Source organism: Pristis pectinata, chromosome 26, assembly GCF_009764475.1.
Source record: "Pristis pectinata isolate sPriPec2 chromosome 26, sPriPec2.1.pri, whole genome shotgun sequence".
Lineage (NCBI taxonomy): Eukaryota > Metazoa > Chordata > Chondrichthyes > Rhinopristiformes > Pristidae > Pristis > Pristis pectinata.
In genome coordinates, this window is record NC_067430.1 from 19,324,045 (window position 1) to 19,336,171 (window position 12,127).

Below are 12,127 nucleotides of genomic sequence, written 5' to 3' on the forward strand. Positions count from 1 at the left end.
TGTATTCAATGGATTAAAACTTGGCCAGCTGAAACTTGTCAACAACTCAATACTCCCAGCTCAGGCACGGAGCACAGTCACGGAACAACTCCATGCCCTTCCAGATCCCATCTCCTCCTGCAGAGTAGCAGGAAGCTTGCATGGAGCACAAATACAACTGTGATCCATTGGGCTCACGGCTCTGAGTTCAATGCAATACTTTCTCTTTATTGTTAAGCAGCATTAACCTTGGCTGCATGCAAACACTCTTACCTCGAGTGGTGGGTTTCAGTTCTACTCCAGTCCTGAGCAGAAGTAGCAAAGGTGACACCCCAGCACACATTGAGGGAGCAATCCACTATCAGATAAGGCATTACATCTACCAGAGAGGCAAGGGTTTAAAGACTCCCACAGCACTTTTCAAAGAACAGCAGAACTCCCTGAGTAACTGACTGATACTCATCACTCAATCAACCTCTCCAAGCACAGATTCTTTAATTATTTTTGGATCTTTGGGCGAGCAAATTGACTGCCACATTTCAAAAGCACTTCATTAACTTGAAGCATTTCAGGATGTCCAAAGTCCTTTTTCTATAATAGTTTATAACTTGGCTTGATGGAGCCTGAATAAATTCAATAATCCCATGGTAAACTCAGGTTTAATCACATAGATGCAACCACAGTACACACCTCCCTTCTTTTTGGAGGTGCTCCCTCGACACTGGGATAACTCCAAACATTCAAGTCATCAGTCACAGCCTCCCTTTAAACAAAACTCTTCCAGCAAGTTAGCAACTCCAAGAATGCAGCACACCCATGGCAGTAACAACCTACTGGAGGAACTCCGCAGGGGAAAGGAATTGTTGACATTTTGGGACAAAACCCTACATCAGGACAGAGTGCAGAGGGAAGATGGCCAGTATAAAAAGGAGGATGCAGTATTGTTGCACAGTTTCAACCACAAACGTCAACAATTCCTTCTCCCTCCCTACCCCCCGCCTCAGATACTGCTCAACCCACTCAGTTCCTCCAGATTCCAGCATCTACAGTCTCTTGTGACACCCATGGTAGTGTTAGTCAAGTCTAGAGCCTCGAGTATGCCATCTGTGCGCTTCTGGTTCAGGTGCAGAGCTTCAACAGAAAACCAAACCCAGAAAGGAGGACAATCACACAATTCAGCCCAGTCACTCTCCCTATAAACCTGCATTCCCAGACCCCTTCCACTAAACTCACCTCATTTCCCCCGAAGTACAACGGTTTTTACTTTCTGTGTCAAAACAATTAAAGTAATAAGTCTTAACTGCATCTCAGCATCATTAGAATTTGCCAGCTCTGGTATCAGAGGATGGTTACAGGCCACAGGATGATGATATTGATCAGTTGGTAAAATGGGTAGAACAATGGCAGGTGGAATTTAATCCTGACAAGTGTAAAGTGATGCACTTTGGAAGGACTAATAAGAGTAGGGCCACACAAATGAAAGGTAGGACCCGAGGGAGTAGTAAGGAACTTTGGGACTTTGATGCACAAGTCCAAGGATCCCTGAAGGTGCAGCACCAGTAGACAAGGTGGTGAAGGTGGCCTATGGGAAACTTGCCTTCCCTAGCTGGGCATAGAACATAAGAGCAGGGAGATTGTAATATACCATTACTCCAGTTGTGACCTAACTGATGCTTTGTACTGTGTACAGTTCTGGTCACTACACTACAGGAAACTGCAGAGAGGATTCACCTGTCAGTTACTTGGGATAAAGCATTTCAGTTATGATGACAGGCTGTACAGACTGTGTACCTTTCCCTTGGAGTGAAGGAGGCTGAGGGGGGACCTGTTAGAAGTACACAAAACTATGAGAAGCATTGATGGTGTAGATAATTGGAAACCTTTCCCTAAAGCAGAAGCTTCTAAAACTAAAGGGCATAGACTTAGGGCAAGCAGCAAGTGGTTCAGAGAGGACATGAGAAAGAACTGTTTCATCTAGAGGGTACTTGGAATCTGGACTGCACAGCTTAAATGTGTGATGGAGGCAGGAACTCTCGTAACACTTCATAAGTATCTAGTCAAACATTTGAATCACCAAAACGTTAAAGGTTAGGGATCAAGCACTGATAAGTGGGATTAGTATGGATAGGTACTTGATGGGTGGCATGAAGGGCCTGTGTCTGTGCTCAACGGCTCACTCCACGACTCAAGAAGCAGAGTCTTTGAATATTTTAAGGCCAAGGTAAACAGATTATTCATAAGAGGGTGAAACGTTACCACAGGTAGATGGGAATGCAGAGTTAGGGTTACAATCCGATCAGCCATCAATTTATTAAATGGAAAGGCATCTTGAGGGGCTGATTGACCTACCCCTGTTACCAGTTCACATTATCCCAGGGAACATCATCTGTACACTCATTTTATTATGGGGACCTCAAAACCACACTCCTCAACCATGAACATTGTGCAAACTTATCTAATGAAAAGGGTGAAAGTTGGCCCTTAAAGTAAAACATTTTATTCTTTTAATAGAAACATTTGCTGGAAACATGTTCTACTCGCTTTTCAAATCTCGGCTGGGTTGCAGAAGCCAAGGTCAGATCTTGCAGTTCCCCACTCAGGAGCTGAAGTGTTGATCGGAATGAAATCAGAGGAAACGGTGACCCAAAAATAGATTGGTTTGTAAAGTGAACTGTGTAGTAAGAATGACCTGTGACAAGTTAAATCACAAGGCAGAATTCCCAAGCCAATGAGAAACAATTTTGCTCATTTATTGTATTATCATGAACAAAAGCTCTACAGCATTGGGACTCTGAGTTCTCCATCTTATACTATGCAAGCTTCTCTCGATGCTCTATGCCAGATAGTTGGTCCAGGTCAGGAAAACAGTGAGCAGAAGGGAAAGCACAATTGGCCTCAGCACCTGGGTACCACAGAGAAGTACATTTAATATAAAGTCAGCTGGGGTTATTGCAGCTGACCAAGATACAGTGACTGTGTTGAAAAGACGTCATGGTGACAACAGAGGAGGGTGGGATTTAACTTATAAACCACCCAGTCAAATAGTCGATGTCAGTAAATGAAGACTGGTCAGTTATGAACAGCCGAACATTAGCTGGGTTTAAGAGTCTGCAGGCAGTAAAGCCTTGGTATCTTCAGGAAATAATAAAAAGGCATTGTACATATTCTGAATCTTTCACTAAACTTTTGATTCTGAAATCATTTGTCCCTTTGAGCTCAGTAAAGTTCACCCACATGGCTGGGTCTCTCTGACACATACAGATGGGCAGTATCCAGTCATAGGGCACAGATGTCAGCCATAAGTAACTCTAGTTGTCAACAGGAATGTGGGCTAATAAAATGTGCTGAGGTTGTTTTTAAAACATTTACACTCAAGGCTTTAAATGAACCTAACAACTCATTGTGGACCCCACTCATTGGGCAACAGCTTTTATTAATAACATGCTTTACTGAAGAAGTAAACTGACAAAATTAAACAGAGCCACATTGTAGCTATTAGGCTCTGATGAAGCAACCTAATACATTAACTCTTTATCCCCCTCTCTCTATGGAGGCTGCCTGACTAGGTGACTATTTATAGCATTTTTTTTTCTTTTTATTATGGTGGAAATGAATACAGATAATTTAGTCAAAGAGGAAAGTTTTGAGCAGCATCTTAAAGAGAACGAGAAAGGCAGTGAGTTTTAGGGAGGAAACGACAAAGGTTGATGCCTTGAGAATTGAAGGTAGGGCAAACAGGAATGCACAAGAGAGCAGGAGTTTGTGCAGATTTCAGTGTTGTCTGGCTAGGGAAATGAGGCATGGGGTGTGCAAAGCTGGGACATGGTCTGACTACTGGTTTGGAGATTACTTCTACCACTTTAGTGTATTATCTTTGGTGCTTACAATGTGATCTTCTCCACAATGGAGAAACTAAATGTACATTGGGTGGTTGTTTTGTGTAACACCCCTGTTCAGTGCACAAAGTCGACCCTGAGCTTCCACTCATCTCTCCTGTTAGTCTCCGAGTGTGACACTTCACGCCATCTGTCAGTTTAATTCTCCATCCTACTCCCATTGTGACCTGTGTTTTTGGCCTCCTACACTGTTCTAACAATGCCCAATCGCAGCTCACCTTCCATCGGGGCACATTGCAAGCCTTGGATATTTCACTTTCAATTTATTCCTCTGTTTCGTTTTTCTTCTAACAGCTGGTATTTCAGTAATGGTTAAATCACATGGAACTGGGAGCACTATGCTAACAAGGATTGAAAAGTTGGTTAACAGACTGGAAACAGAATAAATGGGCCTTTCGTGGTGTGGCTGGTGGTGACTCATTGACTACCACAGGGAACAATGCCAAGGTCCCAGATAAGGGAAATTAATGTTATATTTCAAAATTTGACAACTTGAAACTGGGTGGGATTGAGAGTTGTGACAAAGCAAAGAGGCTTCAAGGCGGTTTAATGAACAGACAAATACATGGCCAGTGGAGTATATTGTGTAAAAATGTGAAGTCATGCATTTTGGCAGGAAGAACATAAAGGCTGAGTATTACTTAAATGGTGTTAGATTGGAAATGTTGTCCAAAGGGATCTGGGTGCCTTTGCACACTAGTCATTGACAGCAAACGTGCAGGTAGAGAAGGGGTTAGGGCAGCAAATGGTATATTGGGCTTCATTACAAGAGATCTTGAGTACAGCTACAAGGACATCTCACTACAGTTATACAGAGACCACACCTGGAGTATAACATGGACCTTTAGGTCTCCTTACCTGAGAAAGGACATGTAGTAAAACTCTGATAATCCAGCAAGCTCAAGACTTTGGTGGTGTTGGATTGAATTTTCTGGACTATTGGATGTTACAGCTTCTATCCCACTGGACGGTCCCCTAGCATGACAAGATGGACTCTTGACCTCACAATCTACATCATTATGGCCTTGCACCTTATTGTCTGCCTGCACTTTCTCTGTAACTGTGACACTTGGCATTCTATTATTGTTTTCCCTTGCACTACCTCAATGTACTGATGTGGTGAAATGATCTGTATGGATGCGTGCAAAACAAAGTTTTTCACTGTACCTCAGTACATGTGACAATAATAAACCAATTTACCAATTCCTATTAGTACAGAATGATACTTCTAATTCACTTTTTTACTGGATGTTACGTAGTATTGTAATAAAATTTCCAGTGAACCCAGTAAAGTTAAAGGGAGCACAAAAACCCCAGTGGGTGTCAGGACAGACAGGAGCCCCAGGTCCCAGTGAACGTTACAGCATTGCAGGAAATGTCATCTGTGAGCCAAGTACTGAACCATTGAGATTTCTGATTAATTAGATAGCACATTATCAGCATTTTACTCTATTTCCAATAAAGGGAGTGTAATGAAGGTTCACCAGACTGATTTCTGGGATGGCAGGTCTGCCGTACGAGGAGAGATTGGGTCAACTGGGCTGGTAATCACTAGAGTTAAGAATGAGAGGAGATCTCACTGAAACGTACATAATTCTGACAGGGCCAGGCAGACTGAATGCAGAGGGATGTTTCCCCTTGCTGTGGGGGTGAGGAGTGGTGTGGTCCATAACCAATTGTTGCAACCTCAGGATATGGGGCAAAACCTTATAGGATTGAGGGAGAAATTTCTTCACTTGGAAAGCAGTGACCGTGTGGAATAGTCTTCCACAGAAGGCTGTGAAGGCCAGGTCACTAAATATATTTAGGGAGTAAATTTCTAGACTCCAAATGCTTCAGCGAAAGAGCAGGATAATGGTATTGAGATGGAGGATTAAGCACGATATTATTGAATGGCTGAGCAGGCACAAAAGGGCTCCTGCTCCTCTTTCTCGATGTTTCTATAGCTACTCTGACAACATCGGCCTGCACCCCATCACAAACAATCGCTGCCGTCCTCTTCATTCCCTCTCCTTCCTGCAACTTAAAACTCACTTTTCCCTCACTGGCGAAGGGGCATTGATCTCAAATGTTGGCTCTGTTTCACTCTCCACAGATGTTACCCGACCTGCCAAACGCTTCTGGCATTTTCAGTTTTGGTTGCAGATTTCCAGCATCTGCAGTCTTTTTGCTATAAGCAAATACACTGCCCTGTGTGAGGGGTCCTGGCAACCAGGATGCTGGTCCATTCTGAATAACTCCACTTTACTTTAGGCTGTAACTGGGATGATAGAATTGATCTGAATATTAAAACTTGGGAATGGAAAAGGGTGCAGTTGGGGTTGTAAAGGGTTCCATCTCAAATATAGCGGAGGACATATTGTGGTTCATGTGGGAAGCCCTCAAGTAATCTGCTGGCACTCACCCATATGAACAACCAAATTACATTCATATCCTCAAGCACTTATGTCAATGACACTTAAGTATAGTCACTATTACAATGATGTACTAGAGAGCGAGATAATTCCAGCTGACATAAGACAGCACTTACAGGTTTGAAGGAAAAACACGATTTCATCCATGAAACATGCTAAACTGAGTTGGTGAGAGTGTATTGAAGTTCCAAGTAATGGTTCCAATCTTGACTCCTTTATCACATTCCCACCTGATACAAATGTCATAATAATGCTGTGAACTAACTAGTATGAAATTGTAATGGAAAATGATGTTTAAGGAGCCAGCCTGACAAAAGCACAGAAAATGAAACAGTGAAAATTTAAAGCAATAGTTTTTCCATTGGATTTTGATCATTTCACCACTGGCAGCCATGCCTTCAGTTCTCTATACCCCAAGAACTGGAATTATCTCCCTTGATTACTTTCTCTCTTCCTTAAGTCACCTCCTTTGGTCGCCTGTCTTAATATTTTTCTGTGGCGTGGTGTCAGATGTTGTCTCACTGGCTTGCAAAATACATTAAAAGGTGCTATTAAATGCAGGTTGATGTTGATCAATTATGTTTTATTTATATGAAGCCATGACAACAAGCTCTAAAAGCGTTAAAGATATCTGCACAGATCTAATTCCGAAGTTGCTTTATGCTACAGATCAGCAGAAAACGTCCAATTATGGCTACATTCAAACTTGTTGCTGGGCTGCGCCAAACCAATGACCCCGGTGTAGTACCGCATGCCGTCCGCTTGGTGACGCCACAAGGGCGAGTACAGCCCCATCTATGGGCCAATGACGAGCATTTCACCCATAGCTGCATTGCCGCGCCACCTAACGGCAGAGCCCGGGTCCTACAGCAATCACAGCAACTGATCGAATAAAGGAATTCAGGAAGGAGGCGGCGGCGCAGACCGATCGGCCTCTGGAACCTACCTGCCGTTCAATAAATTCACGGCTGAGCTGATTATATGCTCAAATCCGCACTCCAGTCCATCTAGTAACCTTTTTTTCTAAATTAAAGTGGTAAATTTGTTTATTATTGTCACATGTACCAAGGTACAGTGAAAAACTTTTTTTTGCACGCCTTTCATACATACTTCATCACAACAGTACATTGAGGTAGTGTAAGGGAAAAGCAATAACAGAATGCAGAATTCAATACAATTGAATGCATGCAAGATGGGGCCGGAGCATGGCTACTCGTTGCGAGTTGCTCTCTGCAGATCTTCTCATTATCTTTTGCCCCCGTTCTTATCAAGAATCCATCCATCTCTGCCTTAAGTATATTCAAAGACTTCCAACCCCACCCAGGAAGAAAGTTCCAAAGATTCATGACCCTCAAAAAATTGTGCCACAGTCTTAAATGGTCAACCCCTTGTTCTTGGAAGTTCTAGATTCTCAAGAGGAATCACCCTCTCTGCATCCACCCTGTCAAGAACCTCCAGGACTAAATACTTAAATCAAATCAAATTGTCTGTCACCATCTAAGCTCCAGCCAATACAAGCCTAGCCTTTCCAAGCTTTCATGAGGCAACAGGAAAATTTCTGTTAAGAAGTGAACTTGTTGTTGGGTTTAGTCACAAGATTACAAAATAACAAGAGGAATATTATTTAATCCATTCAGTGCAGCCATCCAGAAAGACCTTCCCTCAGTCTCACAACTTGCTGTATCTGGAATCTTGTGTGAAAACTGATTGCCTACAACAGTGAGCTCATTGCCTTAAGGCACTTGGTGGTGGTGGTGGTGGTGGTGGGGGGGGGGGGGGGGGGGGGGGGTGCGGTGGGTGCGGTGGTTAATAGAAGGTTATGGAAATTATAAATAGAAGCTCTTTTATCAATAATCCTAATGCTTTCACTACATGTGCTATACCCAAATGTCCATTCCAAATATGGATTGTTTCATGATAGAACAACATCAGCTTGCCTTTCACCAGTTTGTCCTATTGCACTTTCATAATGTTCCACCTTTTCTGCAGCAGATTTCAAATTAGTGAGGTGAACTTCCCTTTTAAATCAAGTCCTTTTTGAGGCTCTGGCTGAAGCACTAAGATTCTACGAAGACCACAGAGAACTGCCCTTCGAAGGCAAGATCCAGCCAGAGGCAGATTATTCAGGAGGAGAAACAGAATTACACAGAAGAAGGAAACTGCCCAAATTGATCCAAGGTAACTCTGTGAGCTGTTCCCTGGCTTCCAGCTTCCCAGCTCCAAACCAACAGTGTAGGGCAAAAATGAATAATACAGTTTAGCTCCTTTATTCTCCAGTAGGTTCAATACAAGTGGCAAACTTAGGTCTAACAGACTGCAGACAACTGGGGCACACAGCACAAAAAAAAATCTCCAGAGATTGAACACAACCTGACATCTCTGAAACAGGCACAAGGTCTGCCTTTTCCCATTGTGTTCTCTACCCACCCACGACATTCCAGAATTTTATTAATATTCACTCTCAGTTTGCAAGTCTTGAAAGGAAGCTATTTATTGCCTGACCCTATACAAGATTTGATAGCATTGGGAATTGCCACTTCAGATTCAACCATGTTTTTGCATTGGGTGTATGTTGGAGTCTCACATAGGCCAGGGAAAAGACCCATCAGGTGAGATTGTGCATCAATCTGATACCTTCATGGGGCTTTTATCAACGCCACCGTTTTACTTCTAGATTTTTTAAAGACAATATTCAAGTTTTCATACAGCCATGATGGGATCTGAATTACTAGTTCAACACTCTGGGTTACTAATCCAATGACAATACTTTTCTACCAAACTGTTGCAATTCCCATGTCAAATGTTACACCATACATATAACAGAAAGCACAAGAATTAAAGCCCCCATTCCCACTCCACATTCTTTCAAACAACTGGTTATAATACATTGATACAGTGAAGTTGTATAAGAGCAAGGAGCAAAAATAACAGGAAAGGTTCCAAAGCTAGGAATACTCTGATCCCATGCAGCTCAGTCAGACTGAAGGGACATTTAATGAGAGTTCTTTTTTTTTGTCTTTGTTACAAGTGCTCTCAACATTTTCTGTTTTTGTAACAAGGCCAACGTCAGCACAGTTCAATGGGTAGCACTTTCACTACAGCCATCACTACACCCTAGCTCTGGGACCAGTACAAACATGGTGTTATTCATCAAATCAGTTTAGAACCATAGAACAGTACAGCACAATACTGGCCCTTCGGCCCACCACGTTGTGCCAACCTTTAAACCTCGCCTAATACTATCTAACCCCTTCCTCCCACATATCCCCCAATTTTAAATTCCTCCATATGCTTATCAAGCAATCTCTTGAATTTGACCAACGTACCTGCCTCCACCACCACCCCAGGCAGTGTATTCCTTGCCCCAACCACTCTCTGGGTGAAAAACCTCCCTCTGACATCTCCCTTGGACTTCCCATCCATTACTTTAAAGCCATGTCCTGTTGTATTGAGCATTGGTACCCTGGGAAAGAGGCAATGGCTGTCTATCTATTCCTCTTAATATTTTGTATACCTCTATCATGTCTCCCCTCATCCTCCTTCTCTCCAAAGAGTAAAGCCCTAGCTCCCTTAGTCTCTCCTCATAATCCATACTCTCCAAACCAGGCAGCATCCTGGTAAATCTCCTCTGCACCCTTTCCAACGCTTCCACATCCTTCCTATAATGAGGTGACCAGAACTGGACATGGTACTCCAAGTGTGGACTAACCAGAGTTTTGTAAAGCTGCATCATTACCTCGCAGATCTTAACCTCGATCCCATGACTTTTGAAAGCTAACATCCCATAAGCTTTCTTAACTACCCTATCCACCTGTGAGGCAACTTTCAGTGATCTGTGGATATGAACCCCCAGATCCCTCTGCTCCTCCACACTACCCAGAATCCTGCCATTAACCTTGTACTTCACCTTGGAGTTTGTCCTTCCAAAGTGTACCACCTCACACTTCTCTGGATTGAAATCCATCTGCCACTTCTCAGCCCAGCTCTGCATCCTATCAACATCCCTCTGCAATCTTCAACAGTCCTCCACACTATCCACAACACCACCGATCTTTGTGTCATCTGCAAACTTGCTAACCCACCTTTATTCTTGGTGTGCATGGTAAAGGTCCCTTGGGTGTGGCAAGAGAACTTGACCAGTGTCACCTCTCAATTACCTTTGCAACAAATTAGATGTTCATTGCTGTTGATGGAAAATATTAGCACAAAACTCATACCTGCACAAGTCAACGGACCATCCATCAGGGGTCCAATCAGTAACTGACTTCCTCCAGAAATCCCAGCCAGCCTTCAGCCAATGTGATTCTCTCCACATAACATCAAGAAATGGCCAAGAATACTGGGTACAGCAAAGCGAGAGGCTGTACAACATCTCAGCTGTAGTACTGAAGACCCATGCTCCAGAACCAATTGTGCAACCAGTCTGGTTATACTTGCGCAGTTACAACACTAGCATCTACCTGACAACATGTAAACTTGCTCAGGTATGTCCCGTCCATAAAAGCAGGACAAATCCAACCTAATTATTTCCCAAACAAAACAGTCTACTCTCGAAGTGATGGAAGGTGGGTCAAAGAGCTAAATACCAGAGGAGAAGCGAGAATGACTGCCCTCGACATCAAGGCAACATTTGACCACATGTGGTATTAAGGAGCCTTTTAAAACTGAAGTCAATAGGTATCAAAGGGAAAACACTCTCATGGTTGGAGTCATACTTTACAAAAAAGATGATTGTTAATTGGATTTAGTCATACCAGCAACATTCCTTAGACCGGTATCCATAGCCCATTCATCTTCAGCTAACCATCATAATTGGGGATGATTGCACAATTTTCAATTCCATTCACAACTCTTCAGTAATGAAGCAGTTCACATCTGCATGTGGCAAGACCAAGACAACATTGAAGCATGGGCTAGAAGGTGGCAAGTAACATTCTTGCCACAAAAAAAAAGCCAGTGATCATCTCCAACAAGAGAGCCTAACACTTACTTTGGACATTCAATGGCATTACTATCACCAAATCCCCCACCAATGTCATGGGGATCACTATTCACCAGAAATTCATTCAGGCCAGCCAGAAACACCTACAAGAGCAGGTCAAAATCTGAGGACTCTGTGATGAATGACTGATCTTCCAACATCAACTTTCCATCGTCTGCAAGACACATCTAAAGTGTGATGGAATACTTTGCACTTGCCTGGATGACTGCAATTCCAATAACTCTCAAGAAGCTCCAGAACAAAGAAGTCCACTTGAATGGCACCCCATCAATCATCCCAAACATTCATTCCCTACAACTCTACACACAATAGTTAAAGTGTACATTATCTACAAATGCACTGCAATTACTCACACAGGCTCCTTTGACAGCACCTCTCAAACCTGCAACCTCTACTACCAGGAGTGGCCAGGGTAGCAAGTGCATTGGGAAAACACCTGCAGGTTCCTCTCCAAATAGCACACCATGCTGATTTAGAAATATACTGCCAGTCCTTTGTCATTGAAGAGTCTAAATCCTTTAACTCCCTACCCACTGTGGGAGTACCTTCAACAGAAGGGCTGCAGTAGTTCAAAGTGATGGCTCACCACCACTCAAGGACAATTAGGGATTGGCAATAAATGCTCGCCTTACCAGATTCACCCAGATTCCAAAAATTAATTTAAGAGATGTACAATGCACAGAACATTTTATCAGGGTGAAATTACATTTAAGGTTCTGCACAAATTTGTTCATCTAAGGCCAAATACAAACTCTGATTCAGACCAATCAGCAACAGAAGTGGACCTGGATACCTACCAAATATTGAAAGGCCTGGACAGAGTGGACGTGGAGAGG

At 43.0% G+C, this 12,127-nt stretch overlaps 1 protein-coding gene across 4 annotated transcripts in view; it reads right to left on the reverse strand.

Annotated features, from left to right (window-relative positions):
• klhl21 (kelch-like family member 21) overlaps positions 1-12,127 on the reverse strand; it is a 39,519-nt gene that overhangs the window by 11,057 nt on the left and 16,335 nt on the right. The gene's annotated exons all lie outside the window — the stretch shown is intronic.